Source organism: Puma concolor, chromosome D2 (assembly GCF_028749965.1).
Source record: "Puma concolor isolate L17-30 chromosome D2, mPumCon1.1.hap2, whole genome shotgun sequence".
NCBI lineage: Eukaryota > Metazoa > Chordata > Mammalia > Carnivora > Felidae > Puma > Puma concolor.
The window spans coordinates 6,845,501-6,858,755 of record NC_141677.1 but is presented as its reverse complement, the minus strand read 5'-3'; the positions used below and the strand labels follow the sequence as shown (position 1 = coordinate 6,858,755).

Sequence of the window (13,255 nt, the reverse complement as noted above, 5' to 3'; positions counted from 1 at the left end):
GAGGGCGTGGCGGGGAGGACGGCGCCCGCTCGCGCCCGCGGTCCGCCGGCCGGAACATGGCTGCCCCCAGCGCCGCGGACAGTCACGTGCCCAGGCGCTGCCGCCGCCGCCGCCGCGCGCCCCCTCCCGCGCTGGCCCAGGGGCCGACCCCGCGGCAGGCGCGGCCCCGGACGCCTGTCCGCCACGGGGGTGCCACGAGGGCCGGCCGAGGACGGAGGGCCCCGCGCCGCAGGCCACCTCACCCGGTCGCCCGCCTCTCACCCGGGCGCGGGGGTCGGGCTCTCGGAGCCGGCGAAACCTTCCTGGGGGCGACCTGCGCCAGGTCGGGCTACTGGGCATGCGCGCTGCTCCCGTCCTAGTGCGGCCGGTGTCCGGGTTTTCCCGGCCCCTCGGAGCGGCGGCAGGGGCGGGGCTCGGGGCGGGGCGGCCGGGGTCTCGGTCCCCGCCCGGGGCCTGCGCGCCTCCGGCTCACCTCGCCCCAACGGGCTTCGCGGGGTGCCCGCGGGCGGCCTTATTGTTCGGGGCGGTGGGGGAGGGAGTAGTGCGAGCCCGCACAGAGGTGTGACCAGGGGTCGGAACGTAGGAGCCGCCCTTTCTTGTGATCAACCAGGGGTTCGTCTCGGGGTCGGGGGGACAGAATCTCCGGGTGGCTCGCAAATTCGTGCCCCCGAGCCCACCTGCGGAACGGCCGAGTTTGCGTTCCTTGGTCTGACCAGCTCCGGCTCCGCCCCAGGCAGTGTGCCCAGCCCGACCGTAAAGCTCGGCTCCGTTCCGGTGTCACCGAGAGACACCACCCCCCTCCCCCAGGGCGCAGGCCGGGGCCCTTCCCCCGATTCCTGGAAAGTAAAGTAAGGGGCCACGCCCGCTGCCCCTCGGGGCGCAGCTTGGCCTGGGTCCCGCACGCGCCCGCAAGGAGCCCGCCGACCCCGCCCGCCCGGCCCGCTTCCCCCGCCCCCTGGCCGCCGCGAACACCCGGAGCCGCGGATCGCGGCGCGCGGAGAGCCGGGCCGGCGCGGGCCGCGGACTGGGCATGCTCGGCAGCCCGGAGGCTCGCGGTGGCAAGTCGGAAGCGTTCGCACCAGCGAGGCAGCGGCCCGGCGGCGGCGGCCACGGGCAGGACGGAGCGGGCAGGGCCGGCCGGGCAAGGCTGCGGTCCCCTTGCGCACGGCGAGCCGGCCGGAGAGCGCGATCCCGCTGCGGAGCCCCGACGCTGCCCTGCCCCGGATTTTGGTGCGCGGCGGGGGGCTCGGCGAGCGGAATTCCGGCGGCAGCTGCGACTCCGGTGCAAGTGAGCCGCGGGGCGGGGGTGGGGGTGGGAGCGGCGATCCCGGGGGGGCCGATGGGGAGCGGCGTGCGGGCGGCTCCGGGGCGAGGGGGCGTGAGCGCAGCCCGCGCGGACCCGCGCGCGCACCTGGCTGGCACTCCCCCCCGCGCCGCAGCTCCCGGGGGTGGGCGCGGGTCTCGGCCGGGCGGGCTGCTCGCGGGGCTCCGGGACCCGGTGGGGGCGGCGAGGAAGGCGGGGGCGTCAGTGGGCGCCGTTCGGGGGTGCTGCGTGCGGGCTGGAAGGCTGCCTGTGTCGGGTTGGGGCGAGCCGAGGGTGGCTGGCCGGAAGGGCCGGGGGGCGAGGCGCCGCGTCCGGTGACCCGGCGGGGGTCCGGAGACCCACAGGGCCCGACCCCCAAATCACGGCCCCACCCCCACGGCCCCGGGCGGCGGCGTGACAGATGGCACCTCGGGGCCCCGATCGCAGCGTTGGTCAGGCGCCCAGGGTTTCGGGGTCCCCCTCCCACGCCGCGGCCCCTCGGTGCCCCCCGACTGCATAACAGGTGGGATCCCCTCCCCTGCGGAGTGAGCTGCTGACCCCAGGCCGCAGAACCGCCTCAGGTTCGGGGGCGGCCCCCGCCGGCCGAGGGGGAACTGGCCAAGGCCTGGAGGAGTCGTCAGCGCAGCCGGGACTGGACAGTCCCTCCAGGACGCGGCTGTCCCCGCGAGCGAGGGGTCCCTGCGACCCCGAGGCGACTGGTCAAGGGCAGGGCGGCGATGGCGTGTGGACCCAGGCGGGGGCTTGCGGCCGCCGGCGGGCCGGGCTGGGCGTCCTGGTGCAGCCAACGGATTCAGGCTGGCGCGTTCTGGTTAACGCCTGTTTCCCTCCCGGGAGCCGCGAGTGTGAGTCGTGGCCGGAGGGAGTGGAAGGGATCCGTGCAGGCGCTGCTCAGATGTTTCTTTTCACCTTCAAGCAGAGCCGACTTCGGCGGCGCACGCCTAGGAAACCTGGAGCGAAGGCTGCTTTGTGAAAGGGAAGTTTATTTTCCGTGCTGCGGGTCGGCCCGCTGTTTTAGCTCCCTTGACATTTCCCTTCCTGGACCTTTCCAGCTGTTTGGACAGGTTACTTTTCTCTCGGATGACGGGGTGTTTCTGGTTGGCTGCCTGGCGGTGGAGCGGTGCTCCTGTCAGGGTGTGCCGTGAGCACGCCCCCCCCCCCCAACTCGTCTCGGTCCCGCGGGGAGGACTCGGTGGGCAGAAAGAGGGGAGAGGCGCGGGGGACGTCGCAGGTCGGTGGGAGTTGCCGGGGAGGCCGCCCCAACACCACCAGGGGGGCTGGCAGCCCCGTGGGCCTGTGCTGGAGGGGACGGGGCTGCGCGTCTCACTGGTTGGGTAGGATGTCCGCGGGAGAAGCCGGGCGGAGGATGGGTCCCTGTCTGGCCAGTGCTCCAAGGGAAGCCCGGGGATGTTTGGTGATTCAGCAGGTGGCAGCCTTCCAGCTCCGAAGCCCGGCCTTGGCCGAGCCAGCGAGCCAGCCGGCAGCGGCAGCAGCTCGTGCCCTCCCGGTGCAGGCTCCAGCTTTGAGGGAACCTCCCCCCCAGCAGCTCCGCTTGCCTTATCTTGCTTTGGGTCTGGAGGCCCTGATCTTTTGGTTTTCTTCACAGTTTCTCTTCTTCGAGGCCTTGCGGCTCTTTGACCTGCTGGCTAGCAGGAGGCGGCAGCTGGCACCGTGCACAGTTTAAGTAGCTAGTTATTCTGCAGAAAATGATAGCAATATGTAAAGCAGGGAGCCAGTCTTTTCCTTCTATTTCTGCTTCAGGCTAGAAATTTACATTTTTAATAAAATGGTAAGATACATTTCTGTAGCTGTTCAGTGCTCCTAGTAAGCTATTGAAAATATCAGTAAGCATTTTTTTAAAAAAAGAAATTAACATAAGGGATGGATTAAGCTGACATTAAAAGGGACACAGTTATTAACACAGTATCTTATTCCTTCGAAGATCCCAAGCGTCTTGCACAGTGTCTAACTTGTGGATGCCTGATAAATGCTTATTCAGCTGGAATTAAAAAAAAACAACAACCCATAACAGAGGCTTGTCATTAAGTTTTGGCACTTAAAGAACTTTGTTTTCTTTCTATTTTGTTTAAATGTTTATTTGTTTTAGAGACAGAGAGAGAGAGAGAGAGAGAGAGAGATGGACGGAATGCAAGTGGGGTAGGGGCAGAGAGAGAGGGAGACACAGAATCCCAAGCAGGCTCCAGGCTCCAAACTGTCAAGCACAGAGCCTGATGTGGGGCTCAAACCCACGGTGTGGTGGGGGAGGGTGGCGGTCACTGAGCCACCCAGGTGCCCCGAGAACTTTGTTTTCATAAGTCGGAATTGCCTTTGTTGACCATAGTCACTCAATTTTACCTTGAAAACTCCACGCTTTCCTTTTTTTTCCCTAGCCAAGTCCCTGAATTTTCCAATTGTGGCAGATCCTGTATTCTGCTGCAAAAATAGGCACAGGCTTTGCTCACACATCTCGTGAAGATCTAAAGGACCCCTACATACTGCTATCATACGTTTCTTAAAAAACTGAAATGTATCCCCGCGGCGTATCCAATATGCTTTATGCATGAAACTTTATTTTACGTGAAGCATTTCAGGAAGGCTCTCTAGAATTCCTAAACCTTTACTCACCATTGAAAAGTGCTGCTATGGAAAGGACAAAACCGTGTTGGGGGACTAAAGATTCTGGATTGTTCGCACAGGGGTATGATCTCCCCGGGCTTTTGGGGGAGGCGGGCGTGTTGGGCCAGCTCAGGCTTATGCTGCTTTTTTACTTCCCTCTGCTTCTTCCTCCAGTTGTCCATCCGGTTCTCCCCCTGAAGTCACACATTCCTGGCAGGGGCTTGCTTGCTTAAAGCCACTGCCAGAGAATCTTTTGCATTTTCTCACATAAAGTCAGTCAGTGGTGATTTTTATTCTGATTGTTCCCTCCGCATTTCCACCGCTTTGTGTGGCCGAGCTGTTCTGTGGCCCTTGGGCAGAGCTGCGTCCAGTGTGCCCATGAGGGGGGCAGGACAGATCATGGATGGCTTTTTCTTTGCCTTTTCTTGATGGTAGCTACAACCAGTGTCTTTGGAAGAACTGTTCATGGCATGCCTGGTCCTGAAGGTTGTGGCCTTTCTGTGACAGGCTCTTGGTCAGCAGTATAAAGGGTCATTTATCCAGAATCGTGGCCGCAGAGTTTGTCACTTGCCAAGTTAGTCTGTCACCGTCTGGATGTGGGAGCTGGGAAGCCCAGGGAGGTGCGGGAAGGGACGGGGAAGAAAGGGGGAGAGGAGGGTTGTGGGCCCGGACCGAGGCTTGGGCTCCGGTTCCAGTGGAGCAGAAGTGCGTGCTCATCGAGTGTGGCTGAGTCGCGGAGGCTTTTTACCTTCACAAAGAAGCTGCTCCCCGCTTCCCCCGCAGAGACACCCACACACGGAGGGAAGATACAGGTGTGGACACACACCCCCGTTGCCAAAAGCCGACCGCTCAGCCCTGTTGAGCAGCGAATATGCCAAAGAGGGGACTCCAGGGCCTGGTAGCCGGCTGGGTTCTGGGGGCCTATGCGGTAGAAAGATTCCCCCTCCCCCTCCGAGTGGAAACCCCTGGGGGGCTTCCCCTGAGGCCACCATTGTATGGACCTCCTTCCCTGCTTTTCCACCTTCCGGCAAAGTCAGCCTTTCTCAGTTGTCGGCACTGGCACTGGAGAAAGAAAGTCGCTTTCTCCTATTTTTCCCCTTTGCGTCTCCTCGCCGCGCCTCCCCGCCACAGGAGCGTCCTCTCCCGGGTGTGTCCTTGTCGAAGATGTTATTTTGTGCGTGTATCTTCAGCTGACAGGAGCGGGGCCGTGCCGTGTAGATTTCATCTGGTGTCTTTTTCATTCAACATGAGCCTTTTTATTAGGGCGACGTTCAGACATTTACAAAAGCCGGAAGAATTTCATTCGTCGCTTTGTCGGTGAGATCTGTGTTCCTGTTTGGCTTGGCTGGTGCTTTGCTGTCATTCGCATGCCCTGCCCGCAAGCATTCGCTCGTTTTTTTACTCTTTGCCCTGGGAGGGGACACGCAGCCCACTCTCCTCCACTCGAGCAAAGCTGTGATGAACATCCTGTATGCCCTCTTTAAAAGATGCAGGTGACAGCGTCTGGAGGGTGGTGGCTCTCAAAGTCCACACCCAGCAGCAGCAGCAGCAGCATCACTTGGCCGCTGCTAGAAATGCAGATTCTCAGGCCCCGACCTAGGCCGGAATCGGAAACCCCTGGGGGCAGACACCATCCACTGGGGCTTCGACCTGCAGGTCTGGAGACTGTGATACTAGGGAAAGTGTGAGACCCTCTGCCGCGAGGGCGGGTGCGTGCGGGAGGGGAACTACCGCGTGAAACAGAATGGCACACCTGTTTTTACTACGTGCTGCCCAGTTGTTCTCCAGGGGCTGAGCTGGTGACCCCCTCCCCCCATCCGCCACGTGGGTGCCAGACGGTTCCTGATCCCCCACTTCCTTGACAGGGCTCCTTTTAGCCTTCTTTCTAATCTTACCAGTATTGGGGGGCCACGGTGTGGGATCTCGTCGTTTCACCGGGTATTTGTGTCATTTCTTCGTGAATTTGAGCGTCTTTTAATATATCTGTTAGGCTATCAGTGTTTGTTTAACCAGCTGTGGTCGGTTTCTCTGGTGTTGATTTGCAGCTGCTTCTTGCCTAGTCTCGGCTTGCTGCCTGCCTATCCACTTTGTCAGGGGTCACTTTCAGAAGTTTTTGTTTTGATGTAGCCCATTCCTTTTTGCCCTCTGGGGGTCCTTACCCCAGGGTCGCAGAGATATTCTGTATTTTCTTCTATCAGCTTCTGACTTTTATGTGTCACAGTCAGGCCTTTCGTTTGTTTGAGGTCTATCTTAACATACGGCATAAAAACGGAATCCAGTAGTATTTTTTGCCGTTCCCATTTTGAGAGCCAGTGTTTCCCACGTTATTAAATACTGTATTTTTTCCCTTAACATTTTAATGGGAGAACGTGGAGCCACCTGTGTCATACTTGGGGTTCCCGCATGTGCACACAAGCCTATTTTTAAAACTTTATTGAATGAGAATTTACACATGGCAAACTACACCCAAAGTGCGCGATTCGATGAGTTTTGGCAGATGTGCATACCCGTGAGACTCGCGCAGTCCAGAGCATTTCCATCACTCCCAGCTTCCTGTGGGTCCCTTGCAGTCCAGCCCCCACCGTGTCCTCAGACGCAGGCAACCACTGATCTTCCTGCCACTGTGGCTTAGTGGTTGTATCTTCTAGAACTTTATATAGATGGAACCTTAGAGTGGTACTTTTTTGTGGATGGCCCCCTTCAACTCAGCATACTGATTTTTTTAAAATCTTTTTTTAAGGTGCGGCAACATAAATATACCCTAAAATGTACCATTTTAACCATTTAACCATTTCCCCGTGAGGTGGCATTTCGCACATTCCTGGTGTTGTGCACCTGTCACTGCTGTCCACCTTCAGACCTTTTGGTCACCCCACGCTGAAACTCTGTTCCCATCAAACTCAGCATAAGGGTTTTGAGATTCTTCACAGAGGTCTGTTTTGGGGTGTTCTAGTCTATACCGGTCACGTGTCTGTTTCTTTGCCAGGGTTTTAGAGTTTTGCAGTGTCACACATGGCAGGGTGAGCCTCTCCTTGGCTCTTGTATCTTGGGCCTTGCTTATCTGTGGACCTCTGTTCTTCCATATAGGCTCTGGAATGTTCCTCAAGTTCTTGACCAAGTCCTGGCAATGGGACTCGCCTCTCATGGCGAGAAATGGCACATTTTGTATCTTAATACTGTAATTCTATCCATGAACATGGTTATCTCCTCTTTTATAAATGACTTCTTAATAGAATTTAAAATTTCTCTGTCATGGTGATTTTTTCCCCCAAAGGTAATCTGTTGCTTGGAGGGCGGTCCCTTAGTCTCAACCTTTCAGGGGGGCAGAGTCCGGGCTTTTGGGATGGATCTTGTTTCAGTCTACGTTCTCCATTCAGCAGCCTTGAGTGACGTGAGTGGGTCAGTCACCTCAGTCTTCTTGAGGAAGGAAGAGTCCCTGGGGATCTGTCCTCGACCTAGACCCCTGACAGCCTTCCCCTGGGGCTTCAGAGGCGTGCAAGGGAATAATGTGCGAGATGCAGGCTTGCAGATTTTGAAACAGAGTTGCTGTTCCGTGAATGTTGTGTGAGACGTGCCCTGAAGCTGGCTTTAAATAGGTACACTGAGTACTTTCATCTGCTTCTTAGGGACTGGTAACCAAGAAGTGTCAGGAAAGCAAAGTGAATCAGCGACCAGTGAGCGGGGCAACACCACACTCCTGGTCTACACACGCAGAGCCCAGATTCCACCTGGTTTTGTGGGTTTCATAGAAACTGTGGTTACTTCCAGAGACTTTGGCCGTCCCGTGGGGGAGAAAGGATGAGAGAACTCTGGGTCACAGATGGTAGAGAATCAGGGGTGAGGCGGTGTGTGGGGGTGTTGGGGGAAGAGAGAAGGGCTTGTGCCGTGAGTTTTGACTTGACTCGGCTAGAATCGGATCAGAGGGGAGGGAAGGACGGGGACCCCAAGCGTGCTTCGCCAGCGTTTCTGTCCAGGGCTTGGAGGGCCTGGCATCGAGCCCCACGGCGGTGGGTTTTGTGCCTACGTTTACGTGTCTCAGAATCACTGCTTTGGGGAACGTGGTACCCAGTGGCCGGTGGACGCTTAGCTAACTAGCAGCTTTCTGTCCGGGAGCGGAGCTCCGGTGTGGGTGCAGATCGTGGCTTTACCGTATGTGGCCTGGTGTGATATCAGCAGACCCCTCACAGCGTCCTGACGGCGTAGATTATCACTTGTCGGGCGCCTGGTGCCCGGCCCAAGTTGATCACAGGTAAATGTTAGCTTCTCTTACGACTCCTTTTGTTACTATCTGTTGCGTTCGTCCCGTATCTCCCCTGAGGTCTGTCTGCCCTCGTGCCCGGAGTTGGGTGGCTTCCATCCAGAAGGACTGTCGGAGGCACGGTTTTGTAGCCTGGACTTCCTCTGTTGACTGCCAGGCTTGCGGTGGGCGCGGCTTGTAGACACCTCTACACTGGAGCCCGGTGCTGCCTGTGTGGGTCCCACGTGACCTGCATCAGGGCTCTGGAACCGAGCGGATGGAAGTCAGGGGGCCGTTAGACCTTTTGGCAAAGGTGTGTTCATCCTGGGGACTCATATCTGTTGAGGCCTAACCGCTTGGCCAGGGACCATCGAAGCCCTTGACCTCGTGACCATCGAAGCCCTTGACCCCATCTCCTGGGAGATGGACATTATTATCCCTTTTTAGAGAGGAGGGCAGTGGGGCGCAAGTAATTTGCCCATCAGAGTGGGAGGAATGCCGTTTAAGGAGCTTCATGTCTGGGGCCGTTGCCAGCTGGTAAAAATGGCCAGAGTGGCCATGGTGGGTAGCTATGATGATCATGTGAGAGTTGAAACACACAGGGTAGCCCAGCAGAGCAGTCCCATGACCTCGGAGGTTTATCAGCCTACACAGAAGATTCCCAAATTTCGGTGTGTGTTAGAATCACCTGGAGGCTTCCTGGAAACAGCCCGGTACCTTCTGTGCCTGACGTGTTCCCGAGTGACGCTGATGCCGTTGGCCTGGGGACCGCTCTTGGACAACCCCTGCTGTCAGCGAGGGGCCGGCTGTCCTGCGCCCCTGTTACAGGCAGGTGGGGAGATCGCAGATTCTGACATTTTAAATGCTTTCCACGTCATGCAGCAAAGACCGAACTCACATGGTCCTGTGTATCTAGGCCAGCAGAGGGGTGTCTGAGCCCGTGCAGAGTAGACGTTGGCTTTCTGTCCTAGTGCGTGTTTCTGACGTGGCCAAAGTGGGTGATGACCCAGGGTGGAGAGAAAACCCCGGGAGTGCAAGTCAAGACTCGGGAGAAGTGTGAAGCGCCGTGTCGCGTGTCCCATGTTCGGGAGATGCCCTGACGTGCTGTTACTTTGTTGTCTCCCCCCCTCCTTCAATCCCTGCCATGGGCATGCGAAGGCTTTGTGTCCATCATTTGTCCCTTGGGGAAAATTTAGGCACAGACAAATTAAAAGTGTATGAAGATACATATCCTGATGGTGGAGAGACAGAAGATAATCTTATTGGACCGGACTGATTGTGTATCTGCGTCCAGCTATGTGAGGTCAGGGAGCCACCCTGTGTCCGTGCTCCGTGTGGCACCCACATGTCCACAAGGGGGGGGGGGGGCTGCTGTTTTTACAGCAGAAGTTTTCTGTTCGCAAGCGAGGCTGCATTTCCTCTGTCGGAACAACATTGCACATACAACCATGGAATGAGAAATTGTTAGATTTGAAAGATTTTATTAGGAAATTGGGGCTCTGATTGTAACTCGGAGAACAGATAAGTAAATCGTATTTGTGAAGACGACTTTGCCCGAGCTAGTGGTCCGGGCTCTGCTGGGGGCCGGAACCTCCTTGAGCCTGGAGACCCACAGAGGAGCGAGCTGTGGTCTGGGGTCCCTGAGGGCTCAGTGCGGGGACAGACACGCGGACGGATCAGTGCCATCGCAGGAGGTGCCCCCAGGAGGCGGTGGGGGGAGGGGCCCCTGCTCTGGGCTCCCTGTGCTCGGCACAGGGGGAAGGTAACCCAGACCGTAGGGTAGTGCACACGGCACCAGACGTGGTGGGGTTGGGTTTTCTTTTTTTCTCTTGTTTCTGGGGCTTCTGTGTTCTGTGCGGGACCTCCGGCAGCGGGGGGGGGGGGGGGGGGGAGGAAGGGTGCTGCGTGGTCAGCCGGCCAAGGGGAATCAGGAACCCAGTGGCACTTCGCAAGCATGTAGCAAGTCATAGTGGCACTTGACAGCTTGTCTTTAGAAAATGTGGGCGCATTTTATGGGGCACCTGGGGGGCTCAGTCGCTTGAATGTCTGACTCTTGGTTTCAGCTCAGGTCGTGATCTTACGGTTCGTTGGTTTGAGCCCCACATTGGACTCTGTGCTGGCAGCTTGGAGCCTGCCCTCTTCTCTCTCCCTCCCTCTCTCTCTCTGCCCCTCCCCCTTTAAATAAATAAACTTAAAAAAAAATAAAAATGTGGCTGAGTTTTAGCTATCTGCTGGGATGTAAAACCTGGAGGAGATTAACGGTTTCTATCCAAGGCACATCAGCGTTTTAGAGTGTCTTTATTAGAAATGAGGGTTTATTTTATAAGCCCACAGGTTTTGGCAGAGTTCTAAATTCCACCTTCAGTGTGTTTTCTTTGGTTTGCATTTCTCATTTACGTCGCCCTCGCCTTCTCCCCTTTCCCCTCCCCACTTCCCCAGTCCCCTTGCAGGGGGACCTGCAGGCCAGACCTCGACCTGCCAGCCCGGGCTTCCTGGCCTGAACGGAGAGCCTGGGCTGGCCGCGCCTGGTCATCTGGTCCCGGGTTGCACGACCCCGGAAACACTGGCTTAAGAACCACACCCCGGCCCACGTTTGTTATCCTGTTAAGAGAAGAGAGCCTTACTTCGGTGCCACCTTCCCCGGTCCCGTGTAGCTGTGTGTCTGAACCGCCATACGGAGACAGCACTAAGGGCCGGACTCCGTGGCTGTGCCCCGTGCTGCCCTGGCCCCCAGTGTCTCTGAAAGGTACCGGTGTACTGTGTGCAGCCCCGAAGGGCAGGGCCGCGGTCCTGAGTCCCAGAGGGGGCGGGCGGAGACTGTCCTGCCAGGCCAGGTGGCCGGAGTTCCCCAGAGCCGCAGGCTCAGTGAAGTTCCCGGGGGGAGGAGTACCGTCCTGCGGGTAGGGTGGGGAGCAGGGCGTCCTGAGTCGTGGGGGTGGCAGCGGAGGCCAGAGAGGTGGCGGGGGGGGGGGGGGCGGGAGGGGGAGCTGGCTGTTTGGGCGGCAGCCTGAATTGGGGTGGGGTGCGCTTGGGGCCCCGGAGAAGTGGAGCCGGCCTCTCCTGAGGGCCACAGAGGGCACGGCAGGCCACCGTGCAGGAGGAGAACCCTCGGGACCAAAAGGGCATCACGAGAAGCCCGCTGTGGGACAGTCCGTGGCCTCCAGCCGGAGCAGAGCCGCTGCCCTGGTCACCCGAGACACAGCCAGTGGGGATGGGGTGACTGGCCGCCTGGACACATCTGTGGGGCCATCGGATGTTCCTGAGCCACCGTGTGCTGGTGCCCGACCAAGGGGCCTTGCGGTGACCAGAACTGGGAAAGACAAGGACCCGGAGCCTGGATTCTGAGAGCGTGTGGGGAGTGACAGGGTGGTGGACTGGGGTGGAAGGCCTGTCGGGGCACAGTCTCTCGTGTGAGATGGGAGTCGCGGCTCCTGCGTCACGGTGCGTCAGGTGAGCACCCTGGGTGCATGCCTGTGGCGGTCCGTTTTCCTGGGACAGGGCAGCAGAAGCTGACCCGGATGGTGCTCTCTGACAGAGGGGGTGCGCCTTCCTTCTGCCCACCGGGTGCTGTCGCCCTGACACGGTCATCTGTGCCCAGCCTGGTGGCCATGGACCATTGATTTTTCACCACGTGGACCATTGTCCTTTGGCTTGTGTTTCTTCCGGATCTGATCCCAGAGCCTGACCGGTCCCCGCCGGCCGTTAGCTGAGCCTGCTTTACCCTAAGATCCCAAGTGCACAGAATGTTGTGTGTTTGTCATCATCTTTTTTTTTTTTTAAGTTTATTTATTTTGAGAGAGACAGTAAGAGTGGGGGAGGGGCAGAGAGAGGGAGAGAGATTCCCAAGCAGGCTTCACACAGTCAGCTCAGAGACCCACCCCGGGCTTGAACTCATGAGCTGTGAGATCATGACCAGGCCCGAGGTTGGGAGTCGGGCGCTCAACCGACCGAGCCCCCAGGTGCCCCGTGGAGATCTTCACAGGTGGCCTCGGGGTGTGGCTGGAGCCCTCCCAATCCTGGATAGCCGCTTAGCATCCTGGACAAGGCTAAGGACGGGTGCGAACACACCGGTCTCTGCCCACGCAGAGCGTTCCAGGTAGTACGTTACGCGCAGTGATGGAGTCGGTGACCGTGGAGTGGGCTCTGTGCTCAGGCCCAGCCTGCCCAGTGCTTCTTCGCGGCCCTGCCAGCCGTACGCAGGCTGGGAATTTCACATTTGTTTCATGGCCGCTGTTTGTGTAGCGACACCTGAATCCCTTTGAAAGGCCTACAGAGTTACCAGCCGTTGTGCGGCCGCGTTCCAAGTTTCCACGGGGCCCTGGACGTGGTTTGCTTTCCTCTCCACCGATTTTAGAAGCGGGGGCAGGGTGGTGGGGACTCACGGGGGCTTCTTGAGCCCCGTTTTGACCATTTGGTGAAGGCCCTGGGAGCGGCCCCAGGCTCTTACTGGGGTCCATGCAAGGGTTTCGTGAAGCCGCCGAAATCGTACTTAGCATTTTGGGTGTGTGCATTTTTCTGGGGAGAGGGCTAAAGCTTTCATTAAATCCGCCAGGAAGATCTCTGAAAGGTCCACTGTTTGTTTTTTTTTTAATGTTTGTTTATTTTAGAGACTAACAGAGCACAAGCGGGAGAGGGGCAGAGAGAGCTGGAGACAGAATCTGAAGCAGGAGGCAGGCTCTGAGTCGTCAGCACAGAGCCCGATGTCAGGAACCCGTGAACCATTAGATCATGACCTGAGCCAAGGCGATACTTAAACAACTGAGCCACCCAGGTGCCCCTGAAAGGTCCACTTTTAAGAAAGTGGATAAAAAGGTACAGTTGTATGATTGAGCATCTTTATCACTGCCCTTCCCCTCATTAGAGGGGTTGGTGAGAAGGGTCCAGCTAAGGTGGGGGCGGACACATGCTGGGAGCCTCTTTGTGGTCATAGGGGACGTGTCGTTTCTATGTCTTAGGGGTGGGACCCGGGGCAGTTATTCCCCTGAGGAAATGAGAGAAGCAAAGTGACAGCTGGTGTCAGGGAGGACCGGCCACCTTAGAGGGAGAAGGGGGCTCATCCTCGGTGGAGCCACAGGAGAGCG

The 13,255-nt window shown here is 58.2% G+C and overlaps 1 protein-coding gene across 4 annotated transcripts in view; it reads left to right on the top strand.

Moving 5' to 3' along the window:
* The first annotated feature begins 1,008 nt into the window (after window positions 1-1,008).
* The window catches only part of SGMS1 (sphingomyelin synthase 1), a 286,818-nt gene continuing 274,571 nt past the window's right edge, over window positions 1,009-13,255 (top strand). For 3 of the 4 annotated variants that reach the window (XM_086679503.1, XM_086679502.1, XM_086679504.1), the window contains exon 1: window positions 1,027-1,288. The gene's annotated coding sequence lies outside the window, so the exon portion shown is untranslated. Of the gene's footprint in view, window positions 1,289-13,255 lie in introns of all 4 variants that reach the window. The other variant, XM_086679507.1, reaches the window with a different exon arrangement.